General features: G+C 39.5%; 2 long non-coding RNA genes across 3 annotated transcripts in view; one reads left to right on the forward strand and one right to left on the reverse strand.

Annotated features, from left to right (window-relative positions):
* LOC110391070 overlaps positions 1-23,476 on the reverse strand; it is a 90,489-nt gene extending 67,013 nt beyond the window's left edge. For both annotated transcript variants that reach the window (XR_002433963.1, XR_002433962.1), the window contains exon 1: positions 23,350-23,476. This is a non-coding gene — a long non-coding RNA (uncharacterized LOC110391070). The remainder of the gene's footprint in view (positions 1-23,349) is intronic.
* On the forward strand, positions 356-16,059 carry LOC110391071. The gene is made up of 3 exons (XR_002433964.1): positions 356-530; positions 1,994-2,080; positions 15,628-16,059. It is a non-coding gene; the product is annotated as an uncharacterized LOC110391071 (long non-coding RNA).
* Positions 23,477-23,807: the final 331 nt, after the last annotated feature.

Raw genomic sequence — 23,807 nt, forward strand, 5'->3', positions numbered from 1 at the left:
TGTGGGGTTGCAGGAGTTCCCCTCCTGGGGAAGAAGACTCATCAGAAATCACCTGAAGCAAGGTCTGTAAAAAGTACGTGTCTATGTATCAGTAGTGTGCAGGCAGACTGCCTGTTAATTTTTCAGAAAATTAAAAGTTTTCTTAGCTGTTCTCCATTATATAACATTTTTGTATCCATCTCCTTCTGTACAGTTCCCACTTTCATAGGAAATATGTTGTCAAAGCAGTGTTTTTCCTCCTGCAAAGCTCTATTGTGTATCAGTACCAAGTGTTCTTGTGGTTTTATGATTTTTGTTATTGGTATTTGTAGTGGAAATGCTAAGTCACAGCTTGAAACAGTGACTGAGCACCTGGTGGGAGGCAGGGCCTACCTAGGGGAGCTTAGGTGCATGCAATTCACCTGAGTAATGGGAAGGAGTGGAGCCAGGAGCCACCCAAGAGCCACCCCTTCCCAGAACTTCTTTTAATGGTTGGCAGTGGAGGCAGGGGTGTCTTGTTGGAGATCCTTGTGTATCTGAGGTCTTTCAGGGTAAGTAGAGTTTTTCCTTTGTCTCTATGTCCATAGCTGCTGCTGTTGAGCATATTCTCATTTGCTGTAGCCCAGGACTTTTCTTCTACTCTGTCAATGCTATGTCAATTCCGTTGCATTACAGTATTCCCCATTATAACATTGTGTAGTATAATGGGAGTTAAAGAGTTAATAGTGCAGTTCTGTGGATTGTTGGTAGTTCTCTTCTGGAATCAAGTACCCAGAAGAATGAACTATGGCTCCCAGAAGACTTAATTATTCTGTTTCTGTTTTCCATTCAGAGGGAAAGATAAAATTGACTAGGAGTCATGGGACTGTCTCTTTCTGCTCGTCTCTGTTATATGTACTCCCTAGCTGTTTTGCCTACAGCATTAGAGTAAGGACTTTAGTTTCAAACACCCCCTCTCTGAATTATTTGATTTATTAGCTTCAGTTCCAACTACATTGTATTATATTGTGTTATCTCACATTCTGCTATCATATTTAGCAATTTTTTTTCACTAAGCTCAGAGCTGTTTTTTTCTTTCTTCTTGTCTAGGCCTTTCTGTCCTACCTTTTCCCTACTCTCCTTTCCCTTTTTTCCAGGGTGTAGGACTGTGTGTCCTTATGTCCCTCCAATGAGATTTTTCTCAATAGGTCTGAGGGGACACTAGGGCCTTTCTCAATCGTATATTTTTCATCAGAATTTGTAAAGGTAAGGCAACATAAAATAATGACTAGAGTTTCACATAACCGTTCCACAATATTGCATAGGAGGTCAAGTAACAGATTGGAGGCCAAAATTCATGCGAAGATTTTTCAAATGTTTCTCAGGTTGTTTATTACCTTTTTTGTTTCTCAAAGGGTCTGCATGTTAAGAGTATTGTCTTTACCAGATAAGTCGTCTCTAGGTCTTAATTTATTTTGGGTTTGGAGGTCTATACCCTATGCCTTATTGTGCTACTCCAGTAGCAGTGAGGCTACTGTAGCTCTTATGCTGATGTACGTGGGTGAGGTTAAATAAGACAGCAAGTTATCTTTCAGCAGCAGCATAACTTACAGTGTGAAGTATCTAGGAAGAGGAGGGTGCAGGTTATTTTGCTGCTCAGCATGTTGTATTTAACAGTGGATAAATGGTCACACCTTTGGAAAGCCCGTATTTACCTGGAATTCCCCTTGAACAAATTGTTCCTACTATGGAAGTGATAATTTCTATATTTGGAGTTTGACAAAGCTGTATAGAGAAATCTGGGTGAAAGCGATAAACTCTGTTTCCACATTTGCTAAGGAAATTAAAGTTATAAATACCTGGAGTCTGGTATTAACTATATTATACTCACTAGAAAGAAATAGGAGAATTTCTTCCTAGAAAACAAGATCAGAACTTCTGCTATGTTTTGGTATAGACCTTTTTTTTTTTTTTTCCTCTGTTCTCTGACAGCACACTTCTGTTTTTGTTTTGTTTTTTTAAACTACATCTGCAGGAATAATGAGTCTGCAGGCTGTGAGGGTCACAGCAGTTTGTTACTGTATCCCTATGTCTTGTCTGAATAAGATTACATGAACTTCAGGTAAGTTTGGATTATGCTTCTAAAGGCTAAACAGACAACCTCTTTATGTGTTTACTTCCTCCTATTTTTTTATATAGACAAGTGAGAAGAAGAATTGGTTTGTACATATTGTTGTGAAGTAGCACCAGAAGTTGAGCATGTTTCTTCCTTATGCTATATGATAAGGCACTGCCATCACGACTTTCAAAAGAGGTTATAGCATATAGATAGACATATCTTGCACTAGTCTGTGAATTGTTGAATGCTGTTTTGTGATGGCATAGCTAGGTTCCAAAGACTTTTGAAATTAAGTTGACAGAAACATGCATTTTTAAAATCAGCTTTTGTGATGCAATCAATGACATGTGATATAGGCTGCAAATGTTTTGGAGAGGTGAAAGACAAAGGCAGGTGTGGGGTTTCAGCTGAGGATTTCATAAATTCACATTAATGTGACCTGCAATACCTTTGTCAAATAACAGGGCAACAAATGAATTTGAATATGCATTATTTGAAAGATGAAAGCCAATGTTAGCTTCTGAATGGGACCTGGCAACCTGACAGGCTATTATTGGGCTATTCTTACAGTATCTGGTGAATTATTCATGTCTTTAAAGTAGCTGTAGTGCAGGCTACATGCCCAATCCATGGCCTCCAGGTCATATGCAGCACAGTTCAGAGTGTGGCCTGCACCCACCATCATGGCAGTGGCTCTACCCTGGCCTAGCCCCAAGTGCACACACATCACTTAGCAACAACCAAACATTGTTGTGCAATTGGCACTGTCTGAGCTGAAACCAGGAAATAGGGAGGGTGCAGTGCAGTGCTTGTTCTCCCCACCCTGAACTGAGTGGAAGGGGCTGGGGGTTGGTGCCAGCAGCAGTGTGAGTACTCAAGTGGGTGCCATTTTACACCAGCTCCAGCATACTGTCTGGACACACCAAGGGAGTGAAGAAAGGGAGCATCTCCTCAGTATGCTAAGCTGCTAGCTGTGCCCTGAGCCCCTTCACACAGCATTTCACCATGATATTTGGAAGCATGGCTACTGAACATTTGAATGAGAATGATACTGAGAAGACAATGGATACTTCTGCTGCAGTTACCCATTCTGAGGACTTCCACGTATTGCTAGAAGCTGGTTTACCACAGAAAGTTGCTGAAAAATTAGATTACACTTATGTGGCAGAGTAGTTGCACATAGTTATCTACAGCTATTGAAGCTGTAAAGGAATTTAATGAAGAAGGTGTGTTGGCAATTCTTAAGCAGTTTAAAGGCAATGATCTCTCATCTTCAGAACAGAAGTGCCTTTTTATGTGAAGTCATGAGGGCATACAAGCAGAGGGAAAAACAGGACCAAGGTGGCAGATTCTACCAAAGGACCAGATGAGGCAAGAATTAAGGGACTCTTGGAAAGAACTGGCTATGCTCTTGATGTGACCACAGGACAGAGAGAGTATGGTGGGCCTCCTCCAGAGTCTGTATAGTAAGGACAGCAGCCTTCTGTTTGTGCAGAAATACTTGTGGGCAAGATTCCAAGAGACATGTTTGAAGATGAACTTTTTCCATTATTTGAGAAAGCTGAATCTAGGTGAGATCTCCACTTAATGATGGATCCACTAACTTGTCTAAATAGAGGATATGTTTTTGACACACTTTGTACTAAAGCAGCAGCTCAGGAGGCTGTTTAACTATACAACAACCTAGAAATTCATTCTGGGAAACACATTGGTGTATGCATCTCTGTTGCCAATAATATGGCAGATAGTTTTGTGTTTTGATACATAGGCTGTACACAGTCCCATGAACAACAAAAATATGCAGACTTGCTTTCCATTTTGATAAAAGAATTTAAGATCAGAATTCAAGATTGCTGCAACTTTTCTATTTGCAACTACATTTTCTGTTGACATAAATTACCTGCAAATTTTTCAAATGGATTGAATAGAGTTGCAGTCAGACATTCACCTGAAAGAGAACTTTGATTGTGTCTATTTACTATACTTTTATAAGACCTATCTTGCCAGAGAAAAGGATCCCTTGCTTCAAAATTACGTCTTCATGTCATTGCATTTTGGCAGTTCATATGTATGTGAACAACTATTTTCGAGGATGAAGCATGGGAAGAGTAAAACTTCATCAAAAATCTCTGACAAACACCATGAGAACTTACCTAGTATAGCAACTACTTGCATTGAACCAGGCATTGATGCATTTTTTTCCAAAAATAAGGTCAAATATCCCCCATGTTTTTGTTGCTATCTTTTTGTTTTAATAAAAATATTAAAGATTAAAGTAGCTTTTGTTATTCATAAACATGAACTATATTACATATTTTACAAGGGCTGCTCAGAAACTAATGCCTTCTATTTTATCATGTTGGCCCACAATGTTAGAGGCAGATCTTGGTGGTATGGTAGTAGAGGCTAAACTTTCCCATCAATATTCCATTGCATTTTTCTGTTGTGTGACAGCAGCAGAAGGGCAGCCTGACAAAATGTAGGATAACATAGAAGTACATATGAAGCAAAGGTGTGTTGTTCGGTTCCTCCAAGTGGAAAAAACGGCAGCCTCTGACACTTACCAGTGCTTGCTGAATGTTTGTGGAGACTAAACGGTATATGTTAGCGCAGTGAGGTGGTGGATGGTTCACTTCAGCAGTGGCAACAGTGAGTTACCTCCGCTGGTACAGATTTTGATGAGCGCGGCATGCAGGCACTTGTTCATCACTGGCAGAAATACATAGCTAATAGTGACGAGTATGTTGAAAAATAGTGTTTTGTATCTGGGAACTTGTTCTGTCGCATAGTGTTATTGTGCTCTTTGTATCTATTATTATTTCCATGGAAATAAATAGAAGGCATCCCTTTCAGTGCAATGTATGTACATGCTGCTCAAGACAATTCTTCACTCAATGCAGCCCAGGCAAGCCAAAATGTTGGATGCCTATGCTATTGTGGAACAACTGAATGAACAGACGTGAGACATTTACCTCACCATCTTCTCACCTTAAAGATTATGTTCAGATTTAAACAAGACTGAATATTTGAGCTTTCAATAATTCATAGAGTCTTGAAACAGCCTTCTATTTAAGAACTCACGGCACATTAGTGTCCCAGTGAATATAGCAGGGATATCAGGCTAAACTGCTGGTGTTTGAGATTGAGATTTGTGTAGAGACTATACAACCTAGATAGAACTTCTATACAGAAGTATAGAACTCTGCTGTACAGAGAGCTAGCTCCTCATGAGACCGCTGATAAGGGTGTGCTAGGAGATAAAATCTTCATGCATGCAATATTATCCCATTGTAGGTAAGAGGTGAGAATAGACACTGTTTTTATAGGAATTGCACATTCAATATAATACTGATGTATATTTCTAATAGCTCATGCATGTGTAGTCTAAATTTTCTAATTTTCTAAATTTAATATAGTGAGCTAATCATAATTTGGGACTGTGATCTGAATAGGCCTGGGGAAAGCAAAAGATTGTCTTCTCCTTCTGACAATTGAATGTGATGACAAATAATTCTAGTAGGAACTAGACTGAGATTAGAGTTTCTTTTTAGAGCATGCATCAGCCAGGAAGAGTCAGGTGTTTGGTTCTAATCCAAGACTTCACTTTGAAAAGCTATGGGGCTCACCTGCAATTCTCAGGCAGATCCACACTTTCAGCATGTTGTCTGTTGCAACTAATTGTTTTCTGGAAATCGTTTAGTGAAGAATTATTGTATGATGTTCTCAGATCAGGAAAAAAAATACTGTTAAATGCATGAATAATTATCTGATCCAAAATATCCACTGAAACTGATTGTATGACTAAAATTAGTTTTTTATTCAGAAAGTAAAATGTGAAATTAAACAGTATTTCCTTGGTATGTCAGAGAAATATCTTGAGATATAATGCCAACATCAATAATTAAATAGAGACAGTAGACTAAAAGGCATAATTGGCAGTGGTTTTAAAATACTCGTCCTTGGTGGTACTAGAAACTGATTTAGATTGAATTTAGATTCAAAAGGAAACTGTATCTCAGAGGGTATATAATGAAACTTACTGCTTTATTTCTTGCAAATAAGAATAAGCACGACACAACAGAACTTATGTTGTCTTGAAAATACTGTGTAATGCTTCAGTCAGGTAAGTCAATTCGTTTGACAGTGGATGAGGATTTTGAAAAGTAAATCAGATGAAAAGAGAAGGTAAAAATAAGAATTTATGAAGGCACAGGATTTCTTAATAGATACTGCCCCAGGTAATGTCAAGCAGTGCTTCAGAGGATCTGGTCTTTACATCTGCTGATTTTTCTCAGATTCATTTCCAGCAGAGCAATAGGAAACTCTGATTTTTTTTTTTCTGTATGTAGGCCATAGTAAGTCTCATAAATTGTCACCAGTCAGTGCATAATGTTGTCATTTAGAAGGGAATTTTTTCAGACTATCTTAGGCTGTGCAAGTGATCATAACCTTCTGATTCATAAAGTTTTTAATCTCTACGGTGGCTTTATACAAAGCTACATTTGAGCATCAGGTGGGTAATAATGGAAGTAGGGTCTGTAGGGTGCAGATCTGAATGGAGGAGGAAAAAGCATTTAGCAAATTTCAGTTCCTAATTCTTTGTGGGAGGTTTCCATATGAGAGTAGACTGTCCTGTCTTTGAGGAAAAGATTGTTTTCAAATCTCTGTCAATAACATATGAGCACATGATATGTTCTAGGTAGTGTCACAAGAAGAAACTACATTTAAATGGATAGATTCTGTCTCAGTTATGGCTCATTGGTTCTACAATTTATCCCAAAAAGAAAAGTTCTGAGAATGAAGAGCAGTGTCAGTGGTTTATGGGCAGGTTCAGTCTGGTTCTGTGATTAATGGGGTGGGGGGACACAGAAGCTCATGCCCCAGGAAACAGGAAAGGGTAGAGAGATGGGCCAAAAAAAAAAAAGTGGCAACAACCTGAGGAGAAACAAACTAATTTACTAAGTAAGATATCAGGACACAAAATAACAATATAATTGAAATAGAAGCTATTCGAGTAAAATGAGAGAGAATGTCCAAAAACCGGAAGGCCTTATTCGAATGCTGGAAGCAAGATGGCTAGGGATAGAGATGCTGCCGGGATGAGGAGGAGGGAAGCGAGAGAGCAAAAAGAGGAAGGTCTCAAGGTATATGTACAGTTTCTATCTTTCCCTCTGAATGGAAAATGGTAACAGAACAGCAAGCAGTCCTCTGGGAAATGTAGTTGTTCTCTTCTGAGGACCAGGTACCTGGAACTATCCACGATCCACAGAACTGGATCATCTGTCAAGATGCTGAACAAGCAATAGTCCTCCATCCCAATACTCCAGTTTTGAGACTTGTCCCACCAAGACTCGCTAATACCAATGATATCAAAGCTGTGGGAAAAGTTCAATACCTCCATCTCCATTTGTTTCTCACACTGCATGTCTTGGTATACAAGCATCTCAGATAAGCTCCTGAACCCACAGCATTTCCCTATTCCTACAGATGTTCCTATTAGCCTTGTCACTCTTAGATAGTGCTGTACTGTCCCTTTATTTAACCTCAGTATTCCTACTGGTATCCCTTGCCTCTACCAATCCTAGTTTAAAGCCCTCTCAATTAACCTTGCCAGTTCATAGGCCAAGAAACCTTTCCCCATAGAGATAGGTGGGTCCCATCAGGCCCCCACAGCCCTCTGGTCTCCAGGACTCTTCCATGATTATAAACCCCAATATTCTGGTAGAGGCACCAGTCTTGGAGCCAGGCATTGATGACCTGGACTCACCTGTTTCTTTCCCTGTCTCTCCCCATTACCGAGGGGACTGAGGAAAATGCTACCAGTGCTGCTGAATCCTGTAGTTTCCCCAGAGTCCTGAGAACTTTTGCTGATAGACCTCAGGTTTCCTGCAGCTGCAGCATCACAAAGCACTTGAAAGAGAATGAGTGAATAATAGTCTGACGGTTGTGCTATGCTCAAAATCTTACTGGAAACATCCCTAGACTAGCCCTGGAACAGCATAAAACTTCTTTGTGAAGAGGATCTGGCCTTCAAATGGGAGCCCTCATTCCCTTCAGGTGGGAGTCACCTATGACAGCTACTGCTGTTATCCACTGAAATGAAGCAGGAAATGATGAGGCTGCTACTGCCTGCAGAAGCAAAAAAAAACTGTCCTAATCATCAGCTCCTGAGAGACTGAGATTTTTCCTGTGCCAGAAGTACTGGCCCTGCTGTGCCACTTGTTCACATTTGCCTACAACTTCTACTACTTGTGCTGCAGTACAAGGAGGTGACAGGGCATCAGTATATTGGCATATCCATGTGTAATTTACTTTCTTTATGTGGTCCTGGTTTTAGCTCAGTTTTATTCTGTATCCAGTGACAGTGGACAAATCTAAGGTGATCCAAAATTTTCTTTCCATTTCTGGATGGAATTTGGTGATTAGTTTAAAAGCTGTGTTTTATGGGAAGTATCTGTTTTCATAAAGCTTCCTGTTTTTCTTTACTGGAGAGTAGCATGGAGGAGAAGGAAGATATTTTTCTAGGTTTGTTTTGTTATTCTTTGTCTAGCTTCTGCAGTAGGGAGTTTCTAACTCCCATTCATAAACTGTAGGTTATAGTAGCTTAAGACTCCAAGCTCTTGTAGCTCTACCTGTTTCTGGGGATTCAAACAGTACTTAAGCACTTCATCTTCAGGCAAGTTTTTGCAGGATCCACCTTAAAGTGGCACACAAATCCAGGCTACATTAGGATATAGAGACAAGTGATCTTTTATTTTTCTTTCAATCTTGATTTTGTTAAAACTAAATAGTTTCCCCAGACTTGATGGGATGTATCTATACTGAATGCAGTACCATGGCCCTTGTTAGGGCTTCTGAGGCTCGCTGCTGAGGTACAAAATGCAGTAGCTCTCCTCATTCAGAAACAACACATTTTTTTAATCTGTCCTCACATCTTCTATATATCAGTAAATGTAAGGGCTTATCAGTATGAGCTTGGGTATTGATAATGAGTAACCTTTATCATCTCTGCTTCTTTTAAAAGCTAAAAATGTCTTTCTCTTCCCCCAAATGGTTCTCTCCCATATCACCTTGCTTCTCAGTCCTTCCTTCCTGTTGTTCCATCATTTGATATTCAATAATACTTTTCCCTCTTCAATTTCTTATTAGTTTTCCATACATTTATACTCTTCCCTTCTGCTTACTTGCTTCCCATTCCTCACTGTTATTCTACTGCTCCTGTCTTCTCCACCTCCTAGCTTCCCCTAGGTGTTGAAAAAGTCTATGATTCATATTCCCTGAAGTCCATGGCTGTTATATCCTATTGCAGAGGAAGGAAGATTCCCTATGCCATCTTCTCTATACTTCACTGGAAATAAATGCAGTGAGAAATGCAAAAATAGCCCTCACAGGATAGGAAGTGAGTGATCATCACTGCAAGAAATTTGGATAACTTGGAGAACAAAACATAGAAAAAACTAGGAGGAAAGGTGGCAAATTTGTAGATCATATATAAGAGGATATTTTTTGAGACTTAATAGGATACAGGAAGCCTTTAGAAAGGTTTTGATACAGATGTGAGCAATACATTTCCCAGGTTGTTATTAAAATTACAGTTATTGGTAAGGAATATTGTAGAAAGGATATTGTATAGTATTTGTTAAGCCAATTTTTTAAAAAGTTTAGGATAAAATACAATGTTTTTGTACAGGACAAGGTGAGGGTGACTGTTTAGGCAAGTAGTTCTACTTGCAGGATTGTTAAACATTTTGCATAGTTTCTGAGAGAAAGTATTGATATGGCTGAAGGAGGGTCTGCATCACCATGACCTTGCATCTTCCTCTGAGTAGCACCTTAAGAAGCCCTGATGAATACAAGCTGATTTCATCAGTGCTCTTGGCAGTTGATGCCATGGTCTGCAAAGCTGACTTCTATCAAAAATCCTTTCCGTTTCCCTGCAGCAGAAAACCCATAAGGGAAGTGCACTGTAGGCTGAACAGCACTATTTTTCCCAGCCTATACTGGATCACCCTGGTATTGCCCCAGTACAAACCAGCTGCTGCTGAAATAAAGCATTGTGTTTCTGAGGCATGTTGAAACTTGGTCAGTCATATACTTCCTTTTTACTGCCAATTCATTAAAAGGAAGCAAACAAACAGAACAAACAACAACAACAGAACTTGGGCAGTTCTTTGATTAAAAGGACAATTGTTCAGACAAGCGTGAAGAGCAGCTTTCTTTCTCTGGTAACAGGAAGTTATTCTACAGCAGTCTGCAATGAACCCAGAGACTTCTTCAAAATATCTGAAAAGTACGTTCAATCTAATACAAGTATCACTTTTTTGATGGGTTGATTTTGAAATAGTATGATTAATGTTGCATGAATTAAATTTAATAAAAAGAGAGAAGGGAATTAGAAGAAACCAAACACAAAATCTGTAAACTGGGAATGAGAATGTAGAGAACGGATTTGCCTTGATCTGGTATCTTTAATCTGTTCTTTTTTCAGTATTCTTCCTGAGTCTATAGAAACAATCTCCCTTACTAGAAATGTATAGATTTCCTGTCTGTGCTTCATTACAGCAACTAATCTAGGATTGTACTGATTGTATGACTGTCCTTCTGTGAAGGAAGGAAGCCCTTCAGGAATACATCACATATCTTGCCATGAAATCCTAGGCCTCCACCTTAGAAGGAAGACACATTTTATTATTTTTAAAAATAATCTGCCGTCACCTAATGACCTGACCAACACTTTTCTGTTATTGTTTTTTTTAAACCATCCGAAGGCAAGTGTCTGTGAAGATGATTATTTTAATTTTATTTTTAGTCTTTACCTTGCTCAGCTGACTGTTGCCTGTGAGGATCCAGGCATATGTGATCTCTTCAAGTTAATGGCTTGATTTACTCCCAGATGCGTAAAGTCTATTCTAATTCTTCATGCTTCCAGAAGCTACAGCCAGCTAGCTTCCTCCAGACTTGGAGTACCTTCATAGTTCTGACCTTGGAGGTGCTTAGGTACTGCACCGTGCAGCATGATTTGTCATCTGCAGTCAGTCAGGCACGTTCTGATGGCCATAAAAAATGAAGTAAATACTTGTATCCAAAAATCTAACTGGGCAGTGATTAGAATGCTTTGAGAAGACCTGGCAATCAAGAAGGTTGACTTTTTATATATATAAAGTGAAAAATGGCTTAAGATCTTATCACTGAGATGTTATGTTATACATTCAAGTATTAAAAGCTGAATCATTCTTCCTCTCCTCAATGCGGCATGAATACCATCTATAGAAAAAGATGTAGAAGATAGAAACTGTCCTTGGACCATTTGGATATTACTGTGAAGCAGAGATGGCTTAACTACTTGGGATATTGATGATTTTTCACATGAAAGAGGAAATGGAAGCTGGCACAGACCTGATACTGTCCCATCATAGTCCTGTGTGTTCTATCTATGAAAGGGACTTAAGAAGGTTGAAAAGGGCTCCCTGGCTATGGAATTCAAATCCATGCCTTTAATTTTCCCCATTATTTGGAATGAGACATGCTTGTCTGCTGCCTTTTGGGCTTTTCAGCTCCCTCCCAATCTTTCACCTGCAATAGGCAGTAAGGAAGGAGTCAGACTATGTGAGAAAGGAAATCTGGAGAATTAACTTTTGGCTGCAGACTAGCACATGTGCCTTTGAGTATGAGACCTGAAGGGCCACAACATATTTTCTGCTCTGTGGCCAGTGTTTTGGGGCCACTTCCTCTCCTGGGGTCAGCATACCACATTGTTTGGAGGATTGGACTGATCTGCAGCCTCTCTCTCCCTAAAAGGACTGGGAGGCAGCAGTGTTTATGGAGTGTGGCTACAGCTTTATTGGCTCAGAGCTTGTTGCTGTTCTCTCTGCTGCAAGGTTGCAGAGCATCCCCTTGCTGAGAAGCAGATGCCAGAGCTGTGGAGACACAGAGCACAGGCTATGCAGGATTAGGAGTGGGTGACAGATGCACAAGATGCCCTGAGGTCTTTGAGAGAGGCTGGTCAGGCATAAATACCAGACATCTTATGCTGCGGGATATGGGAGCTAGAGAGGTCTGAGGGAAGTGGAAAAGAGGAGTGGATGCAGGTTTTCTCGGTAAAAGGTATGAAGGTATCAGGTATATTTTAAGAAGGCAGAAGATGCATAGCAGGGATTTAGAGCTTTGGTTTTAGGAGGAAGGCCAGCCTAACACTGGTGTTCATGGAAAAAGCACTGGGCTTAATATGGCAAGAGTGAAAATAAATCTTGAGATAAAGACATAACATTTTTGCTAGAAATGTGAGATTTTAGACTGTGGATATTGGCACAAAACTCCTAGTGCTACTGATGCTTTCACGAGTCATCCTGCGTGTAGTAGAGGATGTGTGCTGCGTCGGCCATCACCCCGAATCAGTTTGTAGCGTGCTGGAGGGGCGGTGCCCCCCTCCCTGCCCAAGTTGTCGGGGACAGCCGTGGGCCACTGGCGCCACCTGCTGGCTGTGCCTCGCCCAAAGAGGGGCCTATAATCCGAGAAATTTTAAAGAGAAAACCTTTTAAGACAAAACTTCCCTAGCTGCAAGAGTGCTTTGTAACAGTGCTCATGTTGCTGGCAGTTCTTCCTTCTATCTCTGTGAGAAGACTGGTGATAGAATATTGGTAATAGACTGTAACAGAATATTGGTGAGGAGGTTCAACCTCTACTGCCATACCACCACCACCTTATTTTTTAATAATTTTTATTGAAACAAAAGGAAGAAGGCAACAAAAACATGCAACTAGTGGGATATTTAACCTGATTTTTGTGAAACTAATGCACTGATGTCTGGTTTAATGGAAATGATTGCAGTTCTCAAGGTATTTGTCAGAGATTCTTGATGAAATTTTACTTTCTGTGCTTCATCTTGGGAAACAGTTGTTCACATATGTATGTACTGCCATAAAGGAATGAAATGAAAAAAGGTGTAATTGTGAAGCAAGGAATCCTTTTCTCTGGCAAGACAAGTCTTATGAAAGTATAGTAAAGATACATGGTCAAAGCTTTCTTTGCATTGAATGCCTGGTTGCAACTCTGCTCGTTCCATCTGAAAATTTGCAGGTAACTTGCCTGTCACAGAGTTATCTCTAGATCTGCATCTGTGATGGGGACAGCAGGCACACAGACCCACCGGCCCCAAAAAAGGAGGAAAGCAGTGTTGATGGTTTATGGGCCAGTTTGGCCCAGATTTGTGACGAATGAGGCAGGGCACCTGTGGACCTATGCCCTGGGAAAGGGGGAGGAGGAAGGGGAAGGAGATGGGCCTAAAGACAGAACCTCAGCAATGATCTGAGGAGGAAAGCTAATGTACTAAACATGATATCGGAATGCAAGATAACACAATATAATACAATATAATTGGAATTGAGGCAATAAATCAAAACTGACAGCCTTACTCTAAGAAATGAAGGCAGGACAGTGGGGAACATGCACTCCCGGGCAGTGAAACAAACAAACAAAAAAAGAGCATCTCATAACTTACAAGGAGTTTTAGCTTTCCCTCTGAACACAAAGTGCTCTGGGGAATGTATTTCTTCTCTTCTGAGAACCAGGTACCTGAAATCTGTAGTCCACGGAACTGGAGCATTAAGTCTTTAACTCCAGTGCACTACATAATGTTATGTTGTGGAATACTGATAATGAAAAATCATAAAACCATGACTATGTCAACTGAAAATAGAACTACTAATATACAAAAAATGATTTTTTGCAGAATCTTGAAACCTACTCTTAATTCTTTTACCAAAATGGAAAGCAAGACTGCATATTATTTGCTGTTCACAGGACTGCATACAGCCAGCATATCAAAATGCGTGAAATTATTTTCCATAACTTCAGTTAGCAGTGTACTGAGCCCATCCTGTGTACGTATTTCAGCCAAGACAGCATTAATAGGGCACTCATTTGTTGCTGGATGTTGCTGGGTGATGGGTGCATGCCCTGCCAGACTGGGCTGCTCAATGGGAGGAGCTGCCACTACGGTGGCACAGAGTAGGTCGCGGGCCACAATATGATCTGTAGTGGGCTACATGCAGCTGATGGGCTGTGGTTTGGGCACGTTCATGTTAAGTAAAGCAGCACAATCCAATGCCTTTGTCAAACTTGTCTTTTCATTTGAAACTTGAAATACAAAATTTGTCTTTTATTTTTCATTTGACTTTAAACAAAAACAAAGGAAAAAAATGTAGATCCAGGATGATGTATGAACATGGTAAGGGTGATGTGGGTTTAAAACTCGCTTAAATAGTGAAAGCTAGCAAGTGGCAGATAATTAGTACGATATCTTTTTTTACAGTATAGATGTTTGCACATGGGGTACAATATTTTTTTTGCAGGGTAGATGTTTGCAAATGGATTTTTAACTCTTAGGCTGAGACCTTGACATGCTGACAATAGTACTTCTGGTGTAAATACCATTGGATGGTGAATAGAATAGAACAAAACAGAATAGTTCCTTTGGAAGGAATCTACGAAGACTGTCAAGTCCAACTGCCTGACCACTTCAGAGCTAACCAAAACTTAACTAAGTATACGAATAGGTGTGGAGCATTAACCACCTCTCTAGAAAACCTATTCCAGTGTTTGACCCCTCTCATGGTAAATAAATGCCTAATTTGAATTTCCCTTAGTACAGCTTTGTGCATGTTCCCACGCATTCTATCATTTATAATCAGGGAGATGAGAACATCAGCTTCTCCATTTCCCTTCCTCGGGAAGTTGTAGAGGTCAATGAGGTCAAACAATTAGGACTACAAGTAGCTTATAAATAAATAAAAACCCTACTAAATTAGATGAATGTCTAATTCCTGTTTCACATGGAGAGTCTCTGGTATTTCCTGGTCTAAAGAATTTGTAGCTGAGTAGGCCAATGCAGCCTAAAATAATCTGTCCTATCTATGATGTTCTGTTACATAAAACGATGAAGTGTGTGTGCCTGACTTACATCTACTGTTTGGTCCTTTTTTTCTGCTCTTGGTGGAAGTTTCATTAATGAGAACAAATAGAGGCCAGAGGCTTGGATGATATGAAGGGAAACTTGTTGAGACACTACTGGCTCTAATTATATCCTGTGATATACTCTCTTAAGAGAGCTTTGTGATAAATCTGTCTCTTTTCTGTCATATGCTTATTTCATCTGTGTCTGTGGCACAGGTTATTGATACTATATTTCTGAAGGCTGCAGGAATTTCAAGGAGTATGTGCTGTGGTGTTATATATGGATCACCTAAGTTCCAGCTTGGTAACAAAATTCAGGCACAATCACAATGAGGAAGTCTGTAAGACTGTCGCATACATCCTAAAGTGTACCACCACACAGAATAGATACTCAGACTCCTGTTGCTTGTTCCCTGGAAGTCTTGTCTCCTGTGTGTGACTGAGAGTGTTCGAGCAGTGATAAGGAACTGACTGGTATCACTGAGTTCTGTGGGATGTAATTACTCTGTTAGTAGCAAGTAGCACTATTTTCCCAGTAATGTTCATTCAGAAAAAGCAGCAGTGAGAAGCAGTGGAATGATGGAGCTTTGTTTTGTCAGTGTATCCACAGAATGGGAAGCAGTGCTAATACAGTACCTGATACACAGCTGCACAATGAAGCAGTCCCCAAAGAAATGAAGCAGATGAGCCAAGGAGAGCCTACAATTGACATCTGCAGTCCCTAACTAGATCCCTGAGCAGAACACTAGGATTTGGATTAGGGTGTTGAGTTTCAAATCTCCATAAAATGTGCAAGTAATTCCTGGAGCATTAATCTCAACAGTCCTGTCATGCTGCTTTTCAAGCACTCAGTTATGCAGTTATGTATGTGGCCACATGAAAGTTTTAATTTCTTTCACTTTTCTGTGATTTCAGTATTGGTGACTCCATGCTTCTGTGAATTTGGATGTTTCTCTGTGGAGAAGATCTAATGTCAGTTTTGACCAACATAGAATAGCATTTGTTTTTATGGCCTGAAATAAAAACATAGCTCAAGGAAAAGACTTCTTTGTTCTACTTTGTTTTGTTTCAAAAGGCATTTGTCTTGCTCCAGTTATTGGAGGAGCTTGTTTTATATATATGTCTGTATGTACATATACACCCAGAGCAAGACTAAGGCAGCAATCAAGGCCAAGATGTTGCCCAGCTGTTTTATTACAAATTCTAAGCAGTTAAAGGATGCAGGGAAGATGGGGAAGTTAGTGATAGTAAAGAGAGAAATCCTAGTGGATGGGTCATGAAGCAGGAATAATCACCAACATGGATCCAGTAATATCTCATTGATCCGTAGAGGGCTGCAGATTAGAGATCTCTCATTGATCTGCACAGCTGCAGTTCTGTGGAGGGGACACAACCCTAATTCCAAACTTTCCAATTTTTATTCTCTTCATTCTGCTCTTGTGCACCTCTAGTTGCTCGGGGCAAGGACACCTGCTCCACTCATATGGCAATCAGCAGCTGATCATATGGCAATCATACACCTGATACCTGGTGGGCTGGTGGGCATGCATGTTCACTCCATAGCGGTCATTTTCTCCAAAACAACTCCAAAAGTCAGCCTGACCTGCAAACATCAGCTGAAAGGTAGTTCTTCCTGTCACTCAACCGCACAAATTCTTTTTATCAGCCTCTCATGGTCTCAGGCAGATACTGCTGAACAATCTTTGAGATGATAGTGCTTTCTTTCTGCTTCTCAGAGCGTTCACCTGGATTGACCCTGGCAAAGCAGCAAGCGAAGACAGCATATGCCACAGGCCTTTATGAAACTTTCCCATTTGTGAACCTTTCCATGTATGTGCTGATGTTTTTATTTTCAGACCAGGCAGCACCTCTCTCTGCCATCTGGGTAGCTCTGAGCACAATGAGCACAGGTCAGTGGTGATAACTCCGCAGATCTCCAATGGCCCAGAAACCTCTGATGCATAAGTAACTGGTAACTCTCCCAGATGTCAGGAATATTTCAGTATCCTTGAGATTCTCCTTTGATTTTTTCCTCTGCACTGGCAAACGTTTCTTTTTATTTCTGATTCTTTTGTTTTGAGGATGCCAGTGAAATCTATGCATTCCTGAGTCTTGGAAGTCAGATAATGATGTTAAGAATCCTATTCTTGCTCTGAGAACTGGTAGGGTGGCCACAGTCTATCTGAGATGGCTCTAGTTAATATTGTCCCTGATTATTGTGTCTGTGCACTAGACAGAATAACTCTTCCTCTTGACTAGTTCTCCTAATCTTATTTTGTTTGTGTTTATAAGTTAACTCTCTTTTTCTGGATTTAAGCCTCTCAGTAATGATTAGAAATGCAAATGGCAGGATGCTGTAGTCAATCTCCTCTTATGCTCCCTTTCTTCTAAGAGAGTCTAACTGAATGATAAAAAACAGACTCTATTTGTAGACAAAGTTACTAGTCCTCCCTTTGCAGTTCAGAAAATAAAATGTGTACAGAGGATTTCCCAGTGGGAGCAGTAAGGAGGAAGTCCTTGAAATGACTTCCCTTTGTGCTCACATATCCCTTCAAGAGGGTGACTATGCCAGGCTCCCCATGTCTTTTAAATACTGTACACCCAGAAGTATGTGGATCTGGATTTTCCTAGGAATAATTCAAAGCTTGTAGTGACTGAAAGGTTTTCCCCAATGGCCTCATGAGTCTAGGCAAGTCTGCAGCTTTACTACACAGGTTCTTCACTATGGCAAGAGTAGCAAAAGCAGGATGGCAGGCAGGAGTTCCTGGGATCTTATCCTGTTCACTGGCATTGCACGATGTCTTTTGCTGTTGATCTCCTTTTGAGGTGACTTGCAATCTTAAATGCTCAGTTTGGATGTTTATAGTATCTGTGCCTGCTAGATGTACTGGATTGCTTTTATTGTTATTAAAATTAGAATAATCACTTCCAACAGGAAGCTGACCAGATGTCCTCATTTAATCAGAACAGATTTCTTTTTTTCATGTTAACATCCAGTTGTACAAATGCTTTTCAGAGCAGACCCATTAATCTGTTTTTATTGCAGTGAGATTCCTGTAAGCTGTAAAGAAATGCTTGCTGATAGTCATGTCTGATTCTTTCATCAGGAGTAAAATATGACTCATAACTAGGAAATACTGTTTAACGTTCAGGACTTCTGTTAATAAGCAAAGGATGTGACTTTCTGTTTGCAAGGGTATATTTCGGTTTCATCCCTGGCATAAAATATTTTCGAGAGAGTTCATTATAAAACTATTTTTGGATTATCTTTGATTTAATTGTACTCTGTGATTTCATACTACAGGAGACAGTTGGGATATTATCTGTCAGAATATGTAAAGGAGAGAAAATACACATTATAGAGGACTGGAGAGAGGGCAAGGAGCTGATTTGCTTGGCTTTACAAGAAAGGAGTTTTACGTAAGAATGATAGCCACTGTTGAAAACAAGACTTATCCACAGACTGAGTAGCATGAATACTAACTTCTTGTCTTTGCTAACTATGAACAACATGTTTAAATTAGGAGGGTGCTTGAAGTTATTTTTCTTCTGTTCATAAGAAGACTCTGCTATATTGTATAATTGCTTTCATAGTATTTTATAATATTTGGCTTATTTCTTTTCACTGGTCTGGAAGAAGCTACTTTGGATAAACTGTATTTTCCACTTTTTGTGGGGTTTTAGTTGAATTAGAGTACGTAATGTAACTTCTTCTCAGTGCCTATAATTGCTTGGTCTGATACAGGGAAGAACTGTACATAATGTTGGGCAAAAATCTGCCGCTCTGCTCAGAAATTTGTCTACTACAATTATGAAAAATCTTTAAATCCTTTATAATGTCATTTAGGTGCTCTAGGGGCTCATGGTTGTTGTTTTCAAAAATTGTCTCAGAGTCGAATTTCTGTTCATCGAGATAGGAACAGTACCCAGAATATGGATTAGATTTAAACTCTTGGGTGACTTCCCACAGAAGCACCTAATTTATGTAAATTTACTTGAATAGTACGTTCTTATTCATGGATCGATATTTTTTTCGTAGTTGTCATCAGCTATGCTGTTTGCAGTACACAAAAAAAATTCCTTAGATACTTAACAAAAAAGAAAACAAACCCTAATTTGTTAGAACTGCTATTGGCCTAGTACTTTTGACCCAGTCCAATGCAATATATGTCTGAGGAGATTTCTGGCAGTGACGGGAATTTACACAAGATAGCAAGTTTTTTAGACAGTGTGCTTTGAGGTGTACATTACAGAAGATGTACTTGGCTATGATTGTCTGCTCATATAGAGAACAGGGTAAATGCAGTAGATTCAGATACTCAGTTGTAGAAGGAAGGTTGTGGGAGGGGAATACTTAAGCCTTTTTCATAATAGAAGGAAACAATTTGTTTTTTTTTTTTTCCAGAAAACTGTTCTTAACTTATACTTATATTCTTAAGTATTTAGTGTGTGTGTTGGGGAAGATGAATGTATGCTGGATGATTCTTAAAAATGACCTCTCATTGTCAAAGTGTAACAAAGACAAGGGAGGAGTATTGTCTAGTACATGAGAAGTTAGCTAGTCAATCACAGTATATTTTAAGCAGCTGGCAATAGATCCTTTCATACTTAAAGATCTGTGAGTCTCATCCAAAACCTCACATTGAGGTTCTGACATATTGAATTCTCATGTATAGACTCTCATTTATTTATTTATTCCCTCTTCTGCTATTCTGTGGGTGTCCAACCTTTCAGCTTGTCTGGGCCACACTGAGTGAAGAGGAATTATCTCAGGCCATGTATACATAGGTTGCTCTGAAAGTAATGCCTTTTATTTCCATGGAAATTAGAACAGATACAATGAGCACAGTAATACTGTTTGATAATGCAAACTCTCAGCTACAAAACACTATTTTTCAACATAGTCATCACCATTATGCTCTGCATTTTTGCCAGCAGCGGACAAGAACCTGCGTGCCACACTCCTGAATATCTGCACCAGTGGAGGTCACCCATTGTCACTGTGCTAACATTCATTGTTTGGTCTCCATAAATGCTCAGCAAGTGTCAATGAATGTCAATGAGTGCCATTTTTTTCACATGGAGGAGTTCAATGAACACAGTTTTGTTTCACGTTCACTTCAATGTCAGATGTCACTTTGTCAGACTGCCCTTCTGCTGCCATCTGTCACACGGCAGCAAAATGTAATCGAATATTGCTGTGAAAGTTCAGCCTCTACTGCTATACCACCAACACCTGTCTCTGACATCATGTTCCAACATCATAAGTGGATGCTTTTGGGGCAGCCCTTGTAAAACATATAATATAGTTACCGTATATAAGTAACAAAACTTATTTTTTTTTAATTTTATTAAAACATAAAACTAGTGGGATATTTGATCTTGCTGTAGTGAAACTAATGCATTAGTGTCTGTTTTGATGGGAGTGGTTGCAGTTCTTAGTCCTCAAGGTTTTTGTTAGAGATTTTTGATGAAATTTTACCTTTATGTACTTCATTCTTGACAATGGTTGCTCACAAATTTGCATACTGCTTAAAAGTGATGGAATGAATAAGACGGGATGGTGAAGTAAGGGATAGTTTTTTCTAGTAAGACAAAGTTTACAAGTCTTTTAAAGAAAAATGATCAAATTTTTATTTGAGTTACATACCTGATTGCAACTCTATTCATTGCATTTGAAAATCTTCAGGTAGTATGTTTATATCAACTGAAAATTGAGTTGGTTTTATACCAAAATTGATTTTTTTTTGCAATCTTGAAATCAGTTCTCAAAATCCTTTTTCAAAATGGAAAGCAAGGCTGCATATTTATTTGCTGCTCACAGGACTGTGTTCAGCTATTATATCAAAATGCATAAGATTATTTGTCGTAACTTGAGTTAGCACTGCACTACGCTCATTCTGTGTCCTGGTTTCAGCTCAGACAGTACTAATTACGTATCAGTGTTTGATGATTACCAGGTGATGTGTGTACAGATGGGTCTGTTTCAGGCTGTACAGCAGGGAAGAGCCTCTACCATGATGGTGCGGGGACAGGGGTCGAGCCATACGAAGCTCACAGGTGAGGGGTTGGATATACATGCCTTATGCAGCACTATGCAACATGCTTGGAAAGCCTTGTTTACTTTTGAGCTGTTTGGGTTCACAGAAAAATTTTGCCTGTCATTTACATAATATTTGAATCACTCTTTTTTTTTTTTAAATACAAAATAAGAAACCTGTAAAGCACTTAGTAACTTGCTGAGGTCTGGATACTGCTCAAGTTTACTAATTTAATTTATTATTGCTAGTTTGTGGAGACTGTCCTGCAGTAATGTTCAGGAAGAAGCCACCATTTTATGATTAATCATAAGTAATGGGTGAGAATCATGGAATTTTAATGTAAAACTAACTTGCAATACATAAACAGGACCAAAGATGTGTTTAATACTTGAATGCTTTTTCTGGTGTGGAGCTGATCCTTTTGAACTCCAGCCAGCATTGTTGGTCATGATTCTGACATGCCTCCTAGTTCATTCCATGGAAATTTCCTGAAATTTCCTTGCATTTTGTACAGAATATCTACTCTCAGATGGTGTTTCATGTTGTCGTGACTTCATTCTGCCTGTTTGGAAGTACTAGCATGTCTGCTTGTCAGTCTTACATGCTCTGAGTCAGTGATGCTGTTCTCTCGCTGGTGTGGGATTTCCTACTGCACCAGAAAAAATGACCCACTGTTGCCACTGCTGAAACACATCACCCACCTCCTCATTGTGTTAACATCCATAAACATTCATCAAATGTTGATGAATGTCAAGGGGTGCCATTTTTTTCCACGTGGAGGAATTCAATGACACACTTCATATGTGCTTCCATGTCAGATGCCATTTTACCAGACTGCCCCTATGCTCCCATTTGTCACTTGGCAACAAACTGGAATGGAATGTTGGTGGGAAAGTTCAACCTTTATTGTCATACCATCAACATCTATCTCTGATGTGGGCCTACATAATAAAATAGGAGGCAAATTATGAGACTGTCCCCATCTATCGCTTTCTCAGCCTGACAAGATTTGCTTCACTGGTCAGACCAGGCTGATGGTTCTTCATGTCTGCCCATGTGCTCTTCCATTCTTTACCTATGATCTTGCAGGTCCTCCTGACTATTCACAAACTTCCAGTTATCTGAAATTTTTTCTTCTTTTAAATAATCTGACCAGTGGTCTCAGACCCTCATACAGTCACGTATATGTGTAACAAAGAAATCCTTCCATCCTTACAAATGAAACAGTGAGTGTTATGGGCTTCCCCCCACCCTTCTCTTCCTATCAGCTTCTTATAAATATGAAACAAATCCTCAAAACTTATTCCATACTCAGTTCTGGTAAAGCAAATAGGATTAGAATTGGATTTCTCTGGAAGGTTTTAGAAAAGCTGCTTCCAGCTCAGCAAGTAACAAGGATTGAAAATGTTTTTGGCTGATGCTAATGCAGTACAGCTCTGCAGGTACTCGGTATTGCTCCTGTGAAATTGAAATGGTTAGACCTAAAGGTAACTCCTAGCACCTTTCAGCCTTCCTCATTCTGCTGATCATTCTCTAGAACTTTAAGAAAATTCAAGATGATAGAAATGAAAGGATCTTTTTTTAAATACAGAATTTATAAAATCACACAAATTTACCACGTTTTAGATTTACTAATCATGATTTTGAACAAGTAGCTGTCCCTATTGCAATTATCTGAAAATCAATAAAAAGGGAAATAGAAGATAATTCCATTAGCAAAGAGTAAATTAATATATTCAATAAGCAAGTAATGAAAGTAGTATGGCATGCAAGTCTGTAATATATTAACTTCTTGCAAAGATACGTTTCCATTTAATGCTAAATATTTCTCCAGGAACAATGGTTGATTGAATTCAATATTTTTAGCATCAAACTTGAACTTGTTTACCCATGAGCACCTGAAACAAATTTAGACTCCTGGATTCCTATATGCATAATATGATATGGCTGATGTGGCCCTTCTCACTTTACTTGCTTTTTTGATACAGTAGCAGTTAGCTGTTTTCATTTCCTTCTGTGAAGCACCACTTGGCCTTTGCCAGATTTTTTTCACTGCCTGGCAATTTTGAAAGCAGGACTTCTAAGCCTAGGTAACAGTGACAGGTGTCTTTTTCATATAAACGTGACTGTGTGGAAATAGGTGATATTTGACCCTATAAGAAAACAGAAAAGGGTGCAAGTGGTTCCTTAAAATCTGAGGAAAGATTAATTCCTTGATTTTTCATGTATTTGGATGTATGTGGTTATCAGACAGCAATTCAGCAGGTATTCGTGACTTACCTTATGTTGGTGGCATCATTTTAGGTGCTTAGGCTGGTTGAGTCATTGCTTCCTCTTCTCTTTCCTCAGGCTCAGAAAGCAGCTATCACCTTTTCTTGATGCTGCAATTGCCTGATAAATAACACCATCTTCTGCCTTCAGCTTGACCTTTTAAGGCAGTGATTCTGACTTATGCTGTTCTGTAGCACCTCCTCTCAAAGTCTTTTCAGTGAATCAGGAAGTTCAAGCACCTACATCTCTCCTCCCACCCGCAGCTCAGTCTGCTCATCTTCATAACTGGCAAGCTTGACCCTTGGGAAAATATCCCCTGTTAAAGCCATGAGCAATGTGGACTCCAAAAATACACAAGGAGTGGGATAAACAGGAGGTGAACTTACGGAAGCTGCTTCAGCCCCCACTTAGTAACAGCTAGAGGGTACCACCTGACACCAAAGTGTGGTCACTGTCCCTTGCCCATA

This window comes from Numida meleagris, unplaced genomic scaffold (genome assembly GCF_002078875.1).
Source record: "Numida meleagris isolate 19003 breed g44 Domestic line unplaced genomic scaffold, NumMel1.0 unplaced_Scaffold288, whole genome shotgun sequence".
NCBI lineage: Eukaryota > Metazoa > Chordata > Aves > Galliformes > Numididae > Numida > Numida meleagris.